The sequence below is a fragment of the Schistocerca piceifrons genome, chromosome 5, assembly GCF_021461385.2.
Source record: "Schistocerca piceifrons isolate TAMUIC-IGC-003096 chromosome 5, iqSchPice1.1, whole genome shotgun sequence".
NCBI classification, from domain to species: domain Eukaryota; kingdom Metazoa; phylum Arthropoda; class Insecta; order Orthoptera; family Acrididae; genus Schistocerca; species Schistocerca piceifrons.
This window is the reverse complement of record NC_060142.1, coordinates 247632196-247648275: the sequence shown is the minus strand read 5'-3', so window position 1 is coordinate 247648275 and position 16080 is coordinate 247632196.

Genomic DNA, 16080 nt, shown 5'->3' with positions numbered 1-16080 from the left:
ATGAAGAGGACTTTTCATATTAGTTTGCTTAGGTAGAATGTTGCGTTATTCCGCAGCCTATAGTTTTAGCGGGAATCTGTAAAACTGAATTTCATAACTGACAACAACAATTTCACGTCTATGTTGAAGTACTTCTCTTGGCACCACACACCCGCTCACCAAAGAGCTATGGTTCGTTTCACTGCTATTGATCCACTTATAAATTGTTATTCACGTAACGCAATGAAACATTCCATGGTCGTATGATGAAACTGTGATGGTCCATAGAAGAGAACAACGCATAAATAGCTGTTGTAGTGCCTTGTGTTTCTGTACTAATTAAAACTGTGTACTTATCAGGCTCGTATTTCTCACTGCATTTGTTTAGGAATTCAGTTCAGCAGCCTTATAAATTTCGCTGCCCATTATTCATTTTAATCTTCTTACAGTGTGCGCTAGACGTCAGCATGCGTGCTAGAAAGAGTATCTGCAGATACTTTGGATTGTATCATACACGCTTATAACAGTTTCTTACTTTGCCGTTCATACGTGGCACATGGGAAGAGAACTTGGTCAGAAACCTCTATGACAGGTTTTAATAGCCTAAATGTAATTTCAGATCGCAAGGGGAAACAAATGATCTACCCTCCCCATGAACCATGGACCTTGCCGTTGGTGGGGAGGCTTGCGTGCCTCAGCGATACAGATGGCCGTACCGTAGGTACAACCACAACGGAGGGGTATCTGTTGAGCGGTCAGACAAACGTGTGGTTCCTGAAGAGGGGCAGCAGCCTTTTCAGTAGTTGCAGGGGCAACAGTCTGGATGATTGACTGATCTGGCCTTGTAACAATAACCAACGGCCTTGCTGTGCTGGTACTGTGAACGGCTGAAAGCAAGGGGAAACTACAGCCGTAATTTTTCCCGAGGGCATGCAGCTTTACTGCATGGTTAAATGATGATGCGTCCTCTTAGGTGAAATATTCCGGAGGTAAAATAGTCCCCCATTCGGATTTCCGGGCGGGGACTACTCAGGAGGACGTTGTTATCAGGAGAAAGAAAACTGGCGTTCTACGGATCGGAGCGTGGAATGTCAGATTCCTCAATCGAGCAGGTAGGTTAGAAAATTTAAAACGGGAAATGGATAGGTTAAAGTTAGATATAGTGGGAATTAGTGAAGTTCGGTGGCAGGAGGAACAAGACTTTTGGTCAGGTGAATACAGGATTATAAATATAAAATCAAATAGAGGCAATGCAGGAGTAGGTTTAAGAATGAATAAAAAAATAGGCGTGCGGGTAAGCTACTACAACCAGCATAGTGAACGCATTATTGCGACCAAGATACACACGAAGCCCACCCCTACTACAGTAGTACAAGTTTATATGGTTCAATGGTTCAAATGGCTCTGAGCACTATGTGACTTAACATCTGTGGTCATCAGTCCCCTAAAACTTAGAACTACTTAAACCTAACTAACCTAAGGATATCACACACATCCATGCCAGAAGCAGGATTCGAACCTGTGACCGTAGCGGTCGCGCGGTTCCAGACTGTAGCGCCTAGAACCGCTCGGCCACTCTGGCCTACAAGTTTATATGCCAACTAGCTCTGCAGATGCTGAAGAAACTGATGAAATGTATGATGAGATAAAAGAAATTATTCAGACAGTGAAGGGAGACGAAAATTTAATAGTCATGGGTGACTGGAATTCGAGTGTAGGAAAAGGGAGAGAAGGAAACATATTAGGTGAATATGGACTGGGGCTAAGAAATGAAAGAGGAAGCCGTCTGGTAGAATTTTGCACAGAGCATAACTTTATCATAGCTAACACTTGGTACAAGAATCATAAAAGAAGGTTGTATACATGGATGAATCCCGGAGATACTGAAAGGTATCAGATAGATTATATAATGGTAAGACAGAGATTTAGGAACCAGGTTTTAAATTGTAAGACATTTCCAGGGGCAGATGTGGACTCTGACCACAATCTATTGGTTATGAACTGCAGATTAAAATTGAAGAAACTGCAAAAAGTTGGGAATTTAAGGAGATGGGATCTGGATAAACTGAAAGAACCAGAGGTTGTACAGAGTTTCAGGGAGACCATAAGGGAACAATTGACAGGAATGGGGGAAAGAAATACAGTAGAAGAAGCATGGGTAGCTTTGAGGAATGAAACAGTGAAGGCAGCAGTGGATCAAGTTGGTAAAAAGACGAGGGCTAGTAGAAATCCTTGGGTAACAGAAGAAATATTGAATTTAATTGATGAAAGGAGAAAATAAAAAAATGCAGTAAATGAAACAGGCAAAAAGGAATACAAACGTCTCAAAAATGATATCGACAGGAAGTGAAAAATGGCTAAGCAGGGATGGCTAGAGGACAAATGTAAGGATGTAGAGGCTTATCTCACTAGGGGTAAGATAGACACTGTCTACAGGAAAATTAAAGAGACCTTTGGAGAAAAGAGAACCACTTTTATGAATATCAAGAGCTCAGATGGAAACCCAGTTCTAACCAAAGAAGGAAAGCAGAAAAATGGAAGGAGTATATAGAGGGTCTATACAAGGGCGAAGTACTTGAGGAGAATATTATAGAAATGGAAGAGAATGTAGATGAAGATGAAATGGGAGCTACGATACTGCGTGAAGAGTTCGACAGAGCACTGAAAGACCTGAGCCGAAACAAGGCCCCGGAAGTAGCCAACATTCCATTAGAACTACTGACGGCGTTGGGAGAGCCAGTCCTGACAAAACTCTACCATCTGGTGAGGAAGATGTATGAGACAGGTGAAGTACCCCCAGACTTCAAGAAGAATATAATAATTCAAATCCCAAAGAAAGCAGGTGTTGACAGATGCGAAAATTACCGAACTATCAGTTTAATAAGACACAGCTGCAAAATACTAACGCGAATTCTTCACAGACAAATGGAAAAACTGGTAGAAGCCGACATCGGGGAAGATCAGTTCGGATTCCGTAGAAATATCGGAACACGTACGGCACCACCATCGCCAAGTTCACTAGCGATAATTATAGCCATACTGTTGTTCTATAGAGCAGTACCACAGTCAGTGTTGCAAGTCACCGTCTTCATCACGGTGTGGGTACTATTTCGTCGTAAAAGTACCAGTCTTATGAGGGTCACTGGCAATAATTATTGTCATCAAGACGCTTTATAGCCCAAATTTACCGTTATTGTCGCAATTAATCTTCTACATGATGGTGTGTGCACTACTGAGTAGTAAAAACACCACTATCATCAAGGACGCTTGCCACAATGACGGTTATGGTGCTTTTTAATAGATGTACATTGTGTTCATTGTTGGAAGTCACTCCATCATGATGACATTCGCTACTCAGTATTAAAAAATACCACGTTTATAACGGTCACTTGCAAGGATGATGTACAACATGATGACATGGTTACAGGTTTACTTGCTTTCACTGATGACAACCATTGCTGGTGGGAGTGCTATCCATCTGAATACTGCCCAATAAGGCCAGCATTTTAATACATCTGTTTACGTCCAGCATGCACTTTTATTTTACCAGAAACGTCATACATTTTCCCACTGCCCCCATTCTAAAAGTTATTTGCTAAAATTCTGCTTAACAATAGGCAAATTTGATATTCAGATCTCCCATGCTACGGATCCAAGTGGCAGTTATGCAACAATAAACAGTACTTAGAATTTAGATTATCATTGAAGTGGTAGTTATTCGTCCATGCACGATTGCATGGTACCAATACGTTCCAAAAACCCATGTGCGAAATTGCAATTATTGAGGGAATCATATCTCAGGTTCCACTGATCACAGAGATAAAGGGTCAAGTGTTTTGGATAGCCCTTGTCCTACCAACCATTGGTGTACCTATGAGAAGAACTGGCATACTGCAGCGTCTTACAGTACAGTACCAAAATTTTGCCGGCCGATGTGGCCGAGCGGTTCTAAGCACTTCAGTCCGGAACCGCGCGATTGCTACGGTCGCAGGTCCGAATCTTGCTTCGGGATGGATGTGTGTATTGTCCTTAGGATAGTTAGGTTTAAGTAGTTCTAAGTTCTGGGGGACTGATGACGTCAGATGTTAAGTACCATAGTGCTCAGAGCCATTTGAACCATTTGAACCAAAATTTAAACATGACACCCTTCCTCTAGCCCAGGCAAATTAATCAGATCGGTTGGTTATTCTGTATGAGGTGTGATATAGGATGGACCGCATGTGATTTATAAAAGCACCATTTGCTCACGGATCGTTCATAACAAAAATACTTAAAACTATGATATTTGGGTTTTAAAAGTACTAATTGTGGGGATGGCTTCTCCTATAATTTATGTTTATGGCAGATGGTCGAAATTTTTATCGCATGTTCTTAATATGACATTTTAGGGAAATTTGAAACTGTTTTCGATATTATATGTGTTACCGCGATTCAAAGATACCATACGTAAGCAGAAAACCGCAAAAACTGATTTTTAGAAATTTTTGCCCCATAGCCCACAATTGTACAAATAAGTAACCATAGCAAATGGCTTAAATAGCAGTTGTTCATTCTTTAGAGATTCAGCGAGGAAAACTATATTTTCCTTTTTGAAAATCTGAATCCATTGTTGATACTACCGAAAAAAACATGGTTTTCGGGTACCAAAAGTACCAGTTGTAGGGATGGCCAGATCTACAATTTCAGTTCATGATAAATGGTCTAATTTCTTACCATATGTTCTTAAGACGATTTCTCGGGGTATCTTGAAGCTTATTCGTAATCTCTGTGCTTTATAGAGATCAAGACGTTGAAATTCACTCTCCTCATGCACATAAAACATGCAAGTAATATCAGGTTTGAGGTGTAAATGTAGTTTCAACTGATGTAGGAAATACATGGAAAAGGTTACAGGGTCTTCATAAGGATTCTGAGGTCACGAAACGATGCCTTTATTCATCATTTTTTCGCCAACAAAACTTTATGACGAACTGTCCTTGTATGATGGACAATTCACGCCTATAAAGATATGCGATAGATGACCAAATTATCCAGAAAAAAGTGAAGCTAACGATTTTGTGTTAACTTTTGTTGTGTTCTTATTCGTTGTTTTATGTGTCAGAGTATTATAAGTGGCGATATATATATATATACACTCCTGGAAATTGAAATAAGAACACCGTGAATTCATTGTCCCAGGAAGGGGAAACTTTATTGACACATTCCTGGGGTCAGATACATCACATGATCACGCTGACAGAACCACAGGCACATAGACACAGGCAACAGAGCATGCACAATGTCGGCACTAGTACAGTGTATATCCACCTTTCGCAGCAGTGCAGGCTGCTATTCTCCCATGGAGACGATCGTAGAGATGCTGGATGTAGTCCTGTGGAACGGCTTGCCATGCCATTTCCACCTGGCGCCTCAGTTGGACCAGCGTTCGTGCTGGACGTGCAGACCGCGTGAGACGACGCTTCATCCAGTCCCAAACATGCTCAATGGGGGACAGATCCGGAGGTCTTGCTGGCCAGGGTAGTTGACTTACACCTTCTAGAGCACGTTGGGTGGCACGGGATACATGCGGACGTGCATTGTCCTGTTGGAACAGCAAGTTCCCTTGCCGGCCTAGGAATGGTAGAACGATGGGTTCGATGACGGTTTGGATGTACCGTGCACTATTCAGTGTCCCCTCGACGATCACCAGTGGTGTACGGCCAGCGTAGGAGATTGCTCCCCACACCATGATGCCGGGTGTTGGCCCTGTGTGCCTCGGTCGTATGCAGTCCTGATTGTGGCGCTCACCTGCACGGCGCCAAACACGCATACGACCATCATTGGCACCAAGGCAGAAGCGACTCTCATCGCTGAAGACGGCACGTCTCCATTCGTCCCTCCATTCACGCCTGTCGCGACACCACTGGAGGCGGGCTGCACGATGTTGGGGCGTGAGCGGAAGACGGCCTAACGGTGTGCGGGACCGTAGCCCAGCTTCATGGAGACGGTTGCGAATGGTCCTCGCCGATACCCCAGGAGCAACAGTGTCCCTAATTTGCTGGGAAGTGGCGGTGCGGTCCCCTACGGCACTGCGTAGGATCCTACGGTCTTGGCGTGCATCCGTGCGTCGCTGCGGTCCGGTCCCAGGTCGACGGGCACGTGCACCTTCCGCCGACCACTGGCGACAACATCGATGTACTGTGGAGACCTCACGCCCCACGTGTTGAGCAATTCGGCGGTACGTCCACCCGGCCTCCCGCATGCCCACTATACGCCCTCGCTCAAAGTCCGTCAACTGCACATACGGTTCACGTCCACGCTGTCGCGGCATACTACCAGTGTTAAAGACTGCGATGGAGCTCCGTATGCCACGGCAAACTGGCTGACACTGACGGCGGCGGTGCACAAATGCTGCGCAGCTAGCGCCATTCGACGGCCAACACCGCGGTTCCTGGTGTGTCCGCTGTGCCGTGCGTGTGATCATTGCTTGTACAGCCCTCTCGCAGTGTCCGGAGCAAGTATGGTGGGTCTGACACACCGGTGTCAATGTGTTCTTTTTTCCATCTCTAGGAGTGTATATATATGTGTGTGTGTGTGTGTGTGTGTGTGTGTGTGTGTGTGTGTGTGTGTGTGTGTGTATGGGTGGGTGGGTGGGTGGGTTGGGATGGGTGTGTACTGTCTGAAACTTGACTGAACTATACGAGTCATTTGATACAAGATGGACAAAATAAAAGTGACATGGAGAACAGAGTTCCAGGATACAAAGGCACAAAGGAACACAGCAGAGGAAAGGAAATACGGAAATACGGTACTAACCCGATTATAGCACATGCTGAATGTGGCCACCATTCATCTCTTCACCTGGTCAGCAAGTTGCTGGAGGCGGATCGTAGCTGGACTGGAATTGCTGCAATTCATCCGTAATATTCCGCTGAATTTCTTGAAGACTATGAGGGTTTTGCGATATACCTTAGTCTTGAGGGCTCCCCACACAACGTATTTACCCACTGACAGATTGGATGACCTGTGTTCCCAGCTAGCTCCGTGATCAGACTGACTTCTGATTACAACTCTGTCAGGCGTAAAGATTGTGTAAATGTGCCCCAAGTTTTATCAGACTGTATGGACAGTTGCTCCATCCTATTGGAAGTAAGTTAGTGTGGCTATATACACACATTCATATCCAATCGTATCCATTTGTCCAGGCCACTGTTTTTTGTCCCACGATGTATAAGCAGCACACCCAGCTGTAGTAGGGAAAGAAGGAACCAGCGAAAAAAATACTCCTATCGGAGCACAAAAAAGGCGAATATGTTGCTCCTTCAAAGAGTGAGACAAAAGTGGGGATCAGATTCCTCAATCCTCCCTCACCAATAGTTCTAGCATGCCAATATATTCGAATGAATTGTGCAGAAAGAGAGTAGCAGAGAGACAGTGACAGTGGAAGAATGGATACAGTGCCAGAGGGAGAGGAAGCGAGATGAGATGGCGATGGTGAGAGAGAGAAAGTGGCAGTGAAAGAGAAACGAAGATGGATGGAGGTAGGAGAAGTGGAAGCAGAAGAGACAGGAGAGTCTGGAAAATCACAAACGAGTCGGGACCACACATAGGCTTCAGAGGATCTGGAACCTTCCAGACCGGCGATCTTTAACACTTCGGCATAGCCGAGAGTGGATTTTGGAATGAAATTTAGAACATATGAATGTAGGAGAAAAAATAAGTTGGAATCTCCAGAGTTTTTAAGCTGATGAGGAATGGTGGATACAGTGGCAGTGATAATGAAAGACATAAGGAGAGAGTGTGAGAGAGGAGCCAGTGGCAATGGGATGTACTATACATCAATGGGAGAAAAAGTACACAGTGGGAGAGGGAGATACGAGTATATAGGCAGCTGTAGTGAGACGGAAATGCTGAGTGTGAAGGCTTAACTACAAAGAGAGACTGGCTAAATGGATTTAGAATGTTCTTTGTTAAAAGAGAGCAAATATTTTTACATTCTAAAATTTGTAGTGGGGAAGGCAGAGTGAGGATTGAGGCAGCTGGTTACCCTCTTTCCTGATAGAGTCTTTTAAAGAGAAACATATTTACCGTTTTTGTGCTCTCACAATAGCATTTTCCCGCTGGTTTGTTAATAACAAGCGTTAGTTTATATCATCAAGGTTTCGCATTGAAAGTGGGTCCTTCCTCTAGTGGCTTTCCACTAATAAGTAGCAAAAACACCGCCATCATGAAGCCCACTTGCAACAATGGATGTCATCATGGAGTTTTATAAAGCACTTTGCTATGTGTTTCACTGATGAAAAATACCCTATTTATTATATTTAATTTTTAGTCTTTTGGCATAAAAGTAAACATATTAGTGAAGAAATGGAGAGGAACTGTAATTTTCTGTTATGTTACAATTGAAGTATGTGGTTTAAAAATAGCTGGATAGATAATGAAGCAAAATGCTCGTTTAGTGATGCTTATTTTAGTGTGGTCTTTGATGGCGTCAGAGATTTTTAATATCTCATACTATCCTATTTCATTACTCCTAGAAGCCTATGAAGCTTGAATAAAACATTGTTGAGAAATGCGATGCAGCGATTTTTAACGTTTGTTTTGCTTTTTAAAATTTATGTATAGCAGCCCTAGCGCAGAAGCCAACTCTCGCAGCACGTACTTATAATAAGTCTTTCATTACTATCAAGACCCATTTCGAACTTATGGGTCTCCAGAATGCTAAACCTGTTTTATTATAGGATAGAATTGTTAGCAGTATGTTTCCCACTGCAACCTTTTCTAATAGTGGATAAAACGAAATGCTACTGATGCCACGCGACCGCTACGGTCGCAGGTTCGAATCCTGCTTCGGGCATGGATGTGTGTGATGTCCTTAGGTTAGTTCCGTTTAAGTAGTTCTAAGTTCTAGGGGACCGATGACCTCAGCAGTTAAGTCCCATAGTGCTCAGAGCCATTGGAACCATTTTTTGCTACTGATGATTCTGTGTCTGCCACGGAAATAGCGTAGCCATCTGAAATCAGTAATAGCATTTAAATAAAACTTCTTACATGTATTTGTGATTGCTCGAATACTAGCAACGAAATTCAGTATGACATAGCATAAAAAAATGAATATAAACAGGAAAATCTGCAAACAGAAAATTTTGTAATATTTTGTTACTCCCATAAACTAGTTTTTGAGTCTTTACACGCTTATCTCCATATAAGACGTAAGCTATTTTTTTTATTTTCATAGCGAGTTGTAGGACACTCACTCTATTGGAAATATTTTATTCTGCCGACATGGGTATTAGTTGCATGGTACTTTGTGTCGAAAAGACGAATTACTTTGCTATATCAGTATGACCGGCATTGTAGGCAGTATTCAACTGTGAGCTTCCATTTTAGTTGTCTATCGGCCACAATTATTTTTCACTATAAAAACTGATTGTCACCTTGAATGAGCGAGGACTAGCATGTGGTGTACCGCTGATGCATGCTGTGCATTTGTGTGACAATCAGTATTTATAGAGAAAAATAAGTACTGCCAGTAGGCAGTAAAAATTGCAAATGAAAGATCGATACTAACTACTATCTCGTCCATACTGCCGCAGTACGTAAAGGAATTCATTTTTCGACAAAATCTATCGTATAACACCAACTATCACTCATAGCGATATTATTAGAGCACTTTCTGTCTTCTTGTCGCAGAGCCAGTACCCAGAATCGCGCTATGTAAATGAGGATGCGGCCTCTTTATTCCCGAATTCCCGACCTGAAGGTGAGAGTGAAAAGCTGGAAAATTAGTTTATGGGAATAAACATAATTAAAACCGCCTGGTCGCAGATCGCAGCATTCAGAGTACCCATTATGGATAAGCCGTCCACCATCATCACTAACTACTAGCCTGGAATCAATTTTGTATGAGGCTGAGTTCTGCAGCAACTAGTTGTCAGACTGAAGCAGGTAGAGGCTGCCCACCGGGTAGCAGTCCCGCCAGGCGCCGGTCACGCGCGCCCCGTCACGTCAGCCAGGCTGACGGGCGCTTAATGGCTTCCACGCCACCTTCGACGTTCCCAGCGGCCCGTCCAGCAAATGTGAGGGATGACAGCGAGCTGTTACGCGAACAGCGCTGTTATCCCTGATGTGTGACGATATTTGGCGAGTTGCTCATGTCCTTAAAGACAGAGTCAAATCTAGCGTTTCCTGCATTAACGACTTAAAATTTTATAGTGTAGAAAGACGAAAAATCTGTTGAAGTAGGATTATTGTAAATATTGTCTTCATACGCACGGCTGGACATTTCTGTAAATTTTACGCTGGTCAGCCGAAACAGGGCAATAATGCGGAGCAGTGTCGCTCATCTAATGCCGCACATACCTCGCCTTGGTCGAACATTGGAAGACGACACAGCGTCTCGATTCCGACACTATGCACAGGCAGTAGAAATCTCCTTTTGAGTTGATCATTGCCTAGTTCAACTCAGGAAACTTCGTGATTTTCGCGGTTTTACGAACAACAACGTGTGTGTTTACTGGGCTTTGAAAATATTGCCAGAGATGGACTTTGTATGGGCAATACTGTTATGATGTGTGGGATTTTCTTTTCTGAAGAAGGTGTTTGGACTTAGTAGCATTTTTAGACAGGGGACAAAACGAGAACTTTAGATCTCATGATATTATGTATTAAGTTCTGGTGTATGTCTACATCAGAAACTTTATGCAGTGTTACTAAAGTTATGTTCGGTAGTATTTTAGAATCAGTGTCGGAAATTGGAACTTGTCATATGCCGGCGAAATTACTACTTGAGGATCTGCAACCACATGTAATTAATAATGTTTGTTTGGTCAGCTCTACTTACAAATGCAGAATTAATAAAGAAATTACAATTTTAAACATGGGCGACAGCAGCAACCATAAATAAATTTTCAATATATAAAATATAAGCCAACTGGTTGCATAAGATTAATGTAAGAAATCTTGACCACACTTCAGTACCACTAAGGACATTTTCTTTAGATGGAAGTAACCTACAATGTTTTAAAGACATTATAAAATAAACATCTAAAATACTTAATACTTTGGAATACTGAAAAGATGAACATGTAATAAAATAAGTTCTTACATAAATTACATGGCATTAAAATTGTAAATATACATGATAAGCTAAAGATCTCAAGTCAAGCAGTAGAGAACACCAAATAAAATCCTCCATGGAAACAGTGGAAATCATTACACAGGTACAACTTGATAACAGGACAGACCCTGGCCTGAACGTGTGGCAACTAGTTATGATGCCACATAAACATAGTCTTCACCATGTCTACCTGTCATCATAACTAGATGCCACGCATCACATGTTCAGTCCAATTTACATTAAATTCACACAAATGATTGGCTGTAAACACTATATACTGAGAATAAATAAAGTATATCATCCATTCAAGGTAACTGTGCTATGCCACCTGTGCCTAGAAGTTGTGTGTTATCACTTGTAGGATGGATCCAATGAACTTTAACATGCAGATTAGACGGATCTTCCAGTAACAATACCATATTCTGACTGTACAACATCAGAGACGAGCCATTGCTATTCTGCTAAGAATCTCACTTGCTGTCCCAACAGTATTTAGAGAATAAAAAATTACATGGGCACAATCCATATGGTAAACATGTTTTCCAGGATTGTAGTCTCAAAGGCGTAAACTAATATAGTGATATAAATTTTATTGGGTCATTATTATAAGGTTTCTTAACCTTGAAGTCAATATATATGCAATGTCTAACTACTATTGTATAGCAAAGAAGCTAGGTAAAATGTGCTGTAGGCATGGGAATGCAGTTGACTGTTACAGCAATTAATTTCAACGAAGCCAGTTATTTCTTCTGGGTGGGCACCACAACCTTCACACTTTAAAGAACTGCATCATTATTACCATTCTCTTAGTTTAAATGAGTACATCGTCCTTGTAAATAGTATTTTTAGCGCAATTAAAGCCAAAGCTGGAACAGTCAGCACTGTAGTCAAAAATTTATTCAATGTGGTGGCTTCCCCTGGGTGGTCCCCCCCTCCCCCCCTATGAGGGGTTAGATGTGACAACATCGGATTGTTGACGTCATCACCCCCAGTCCTTCACTTGCACCACTTCTTCTCACTCCTCCACTCTCCCCTTCTCTCTCCAATTTCCCCTCCTCTCCCTCACTTGTGAATTGGTGGGAAAGGGACTCAGTCTGTGTTATGTCGCTGGAGAGGAAGGATGTAAGGTACTATATTTACTTACTTTATTTAGTTTTGAGGGTGTTATGCTGCTACTTGATTATCTTATAGGTGCCTCCACATTCCGCTGTCGTCTGACCTCCAATTTTCCACTGCCCTGCACCCAAACTTTTTCCGATACAGCGTGTGTGTTCATCTCAACGTTTCAATATCAACAGCACTAGTTTCTAATATTGCCAATAGAGGGTGCTCAAAACTGTACCCCAATCTGCCCTCACTTCACACTGCCCCCTGCCTCCACTTTGGTCGAACATTTGTGTTTATATGTTCACCTTGTTGTGTGCTCTAGTCCACAGTAAGACTGGAAATTGTGTGTAACTGTCCTGCAGCTGTTGTCGGAACAATTGGTTCTTACTGAACTAAAACTGAATAGGCGCTGGGGAAGTTGTTCATAGCTACATGATATGTAGTGACAGGACAGCAGACTATCACTCAAGTCTAGGAAAAGTTGGCTCCTACCAATTTATAAGTCTATAGCTGATGATGAACTTGTACACAAATACATTGTAAGATGGGATAGGGCAGCAAGCTGTCACGCAAGTGTATGAAGGCCAATACATGCTACCATAACTGTCGGAAAATGGTTCACTTCGCTAATTACACATCGAAATTCTCCTGAAAAAAACACCACTCGTAAATATTGGGTCATAATGCATTTTGCGTAACTACCGCAAAAACCAGTCCCAGAAGATCTCGCCAATACACAGTGGCGAAAGCTGCTCGGATCACACGTGGGGTGGATCCTTACTCAACGTTATCTTGAAATTATTATCACGGCGGATCCACCCGTGAATACTCTGAGGTAACAGTTGGGGTGGATCCATTCATATCGTGAATAATTTTAGCGTGGATTCGCCCCACATACTGTCTGAGATATTGTCTAAAAGGTGAAACGTTTTACTTTTGGTTCGATGTTGCAAGAAACACCGCTGACGACGATGATGATTCAGGTGTCAGTGACGCGAGGGAGAGAGGATGTGGAATGTCCTAGCTTAGGGATTCGAAAGCAAAATAGCGTAACTCTGCCTGCTATGTGTCTGATTACAACAGAATAACGTCAACAACCATTCTCACCGGAGTAATCCATTTAAATGCATGAGTGTTTTTGTGACAGTTTGTAGATACCATGCCTGGATTGGGAGGGGGGGCTATTTTTCTGAGTCTTATGGTATAAACAGAAATAGTAAGCCACATCTGGTAAGAAATAAATATATATATACAGGGTGAATATAATGAATGTTGAACCTTCAATAACACCACTAGTCAGAATAACGTAAGATTACAGTGGAATATTATCGGAGTAGGGGGAAAACGTATGGCAGAAGAAAAATAAATAGTTACAAAATGTATCAGTGGATGGCGTTGTAAGTATCACAATTTAGTAGTGATCATTACAAATGATAAATGGATCATACAACAATGCCTAAGGTGTTCGTTTGAAGTTAAACAAACTGTGCTACTCAATGGTGCATGGATGTACAGGTGTGATACTGTTAGTCATGATAGCTCATCCACCATGGCAAGGTCATATCACATCTGATGGCAAAAATCGGTTTATAATTGTCGTAAGGCCAAAAGCCGCATAAAAAGCGTCACCCACATCGAGTTTTAATTGTCCTGACGCCAAAAACCGCATAAAAAGCATCAATCACTTCGGCTTTTAATTGTTCTGAGGGCTAAAACCGCATAAAGAACATCAATGACGTCGGTTTCTATTAGTCCTGTGGCCAGAAACTGCATAAAAAGCATCAATCAAAATGAAATTGGATTTTTAATTTGCGTACGACTGGCGCAAAACATGTTCGGTATGCTGTCCACCATTTTCTGCAACAAACTGAAATTGAAAAACAGCATGTTCCACAACTGATCGAAGTGTTTCCGGATTCACGTTCAGAATGTGTTGCGCAATGCGTGCCTTAAATGCAGCTAAGTTTGCAATTGGAACACTGAACACAACATCTTTCAGATAGCCCTACAGCCAGAAGTCACACTGATTAAGATCAGGTGACTGGGACGGCCAGGCTGTATGGAAATGGCGACTGACAATTCTAGCATTTCAGAAATGGCGCTTCAGCAGCTGCTTAACTGCATTTGCAATGTGCGGAGGTGCGCCATCTTGCATAAAAATGATCCCACCCACACATCCACGCTTTTGGAGGGCTGGAATTACGTGGTTGCGCAAAAGACACTCATAGCGCTTACCAGTGACGGTACAGGTAATAGGAGAGAAAGCACCTGTCTCTTCGAAAAAATATGGTCCTATGATAAGTAATGGCGTAAACACCCACCACGGTGACCTTTTCAGAATGAAGTGGTACTGGTTGGTTTGCGTGTGGATTTTCCGTTGCCGATATTCGACGATTCTCGTATTGACACATCCTGTCAGATGGAAGTGGGCTTCGTCTGTCCACAATATTTTCCACGGACAATCATTGTCCTCTTGCATGTGGGCAAGAAATTCTCTCTTGCTGGCAGGTCAACAGGAAGCAACTCGTGCACATGGGTAATTTTGAATGGATAGCAAAGAAGGATGTTGCGCAAGATTTTATGCATCGTGCTCACAGGTATGTCCAATGTTTGGGAAATTCTCAATGAACTACACGTTTGCACACCACCACTCGTCTCCTGCATTGCTGTAGCCACTGCTTCCACTGACGTCGAATCAATTCGTTTCCTCCCTCTACCAGGTTGCACACCAAAACAATCCGTCTTTCTGAATTTCCAAATCATTTTCTCCAGACCTACGGCAGTCATCGGACCAGCGACTTTTTTCAAACCATTCAGCGTCCGGAACTTCTGCAGAGCAATGTGTGCACAGTCATCATTCTTGTAATACAGATTTACAAGCAGAGCGCGATCTTGCAGTGAGACAGTCATGGAGAACGTCGCAGACGCGAAAGGAGGAAAAGCCGTGTACCCGGCGTGTTTATACCAACTTCAATGGGTCGTGCGCTTGACAGGTGTTTTCATTTACATATTCTGACACATACAGCGCAATCTATTTAGCAATTGTCACACTATTTTTTTCTTCTGCCATACGTTTTCCCCCTTCTCCGATAATATTCCGTTGCAATTTGACGTCCTCTGACCAGTGGTGTTGTTTCTACAGTGTTTTGAAAGTTTAACGTTAATTATAATCATCCTGTACATATGGATAAATATCGAAAGCGCATTAAAATGTTACAAAATCAGTAAAATTATGCTACAACATTTTCTTGATAGATATCTGTGTCTGATTAGTGTTAAATAAATACTCTGTCTGTGGTGTATTAATTTTTGTGTTATGTATCTCTGACTAGTAATGTAAATAAAGTTTTAAGTACGGTATATGTTGTCAATTATTATACAATAAGTAAAATAGTGCTGAAACCCGGGATGTTGTGACTGGTGGTGGAGTAACCAGCTGTTAGACGAAGAAGGAAAGATGAAAATGACGTCCTCTCGTTTCACATCATCGAAACGATGTAAGAGCGCAGACAGCCTATAGCAGGACTGCCTGCAATCACTTCATCACCAGCATTTTCCTGGCAGGCTAATGTTAATGCGTGCGCATTTTAACTCATATTCATTAACAAAGATTGAGTGTTACGTACAAGGGTACTGGGTAGTGACAGCTTTAACGTCATGTATTCGAGCGCCATCTATTTTTTATTATACTACAATCACTGACTACTACTAACGGTCATCTGAAACAGCGCAATATATACAGTTTCTAGCATTTTTGACTGATTGTGTACGACACCAGTTCAAAGTACGATGACGGGGACAAATATGGAACTTCTGTAAATTTACCCAACTTGAATATCATACTGAAAGAACACTAGTAACACGGTTCAGTACGGCAACTGGTGAAGGAGCTACAC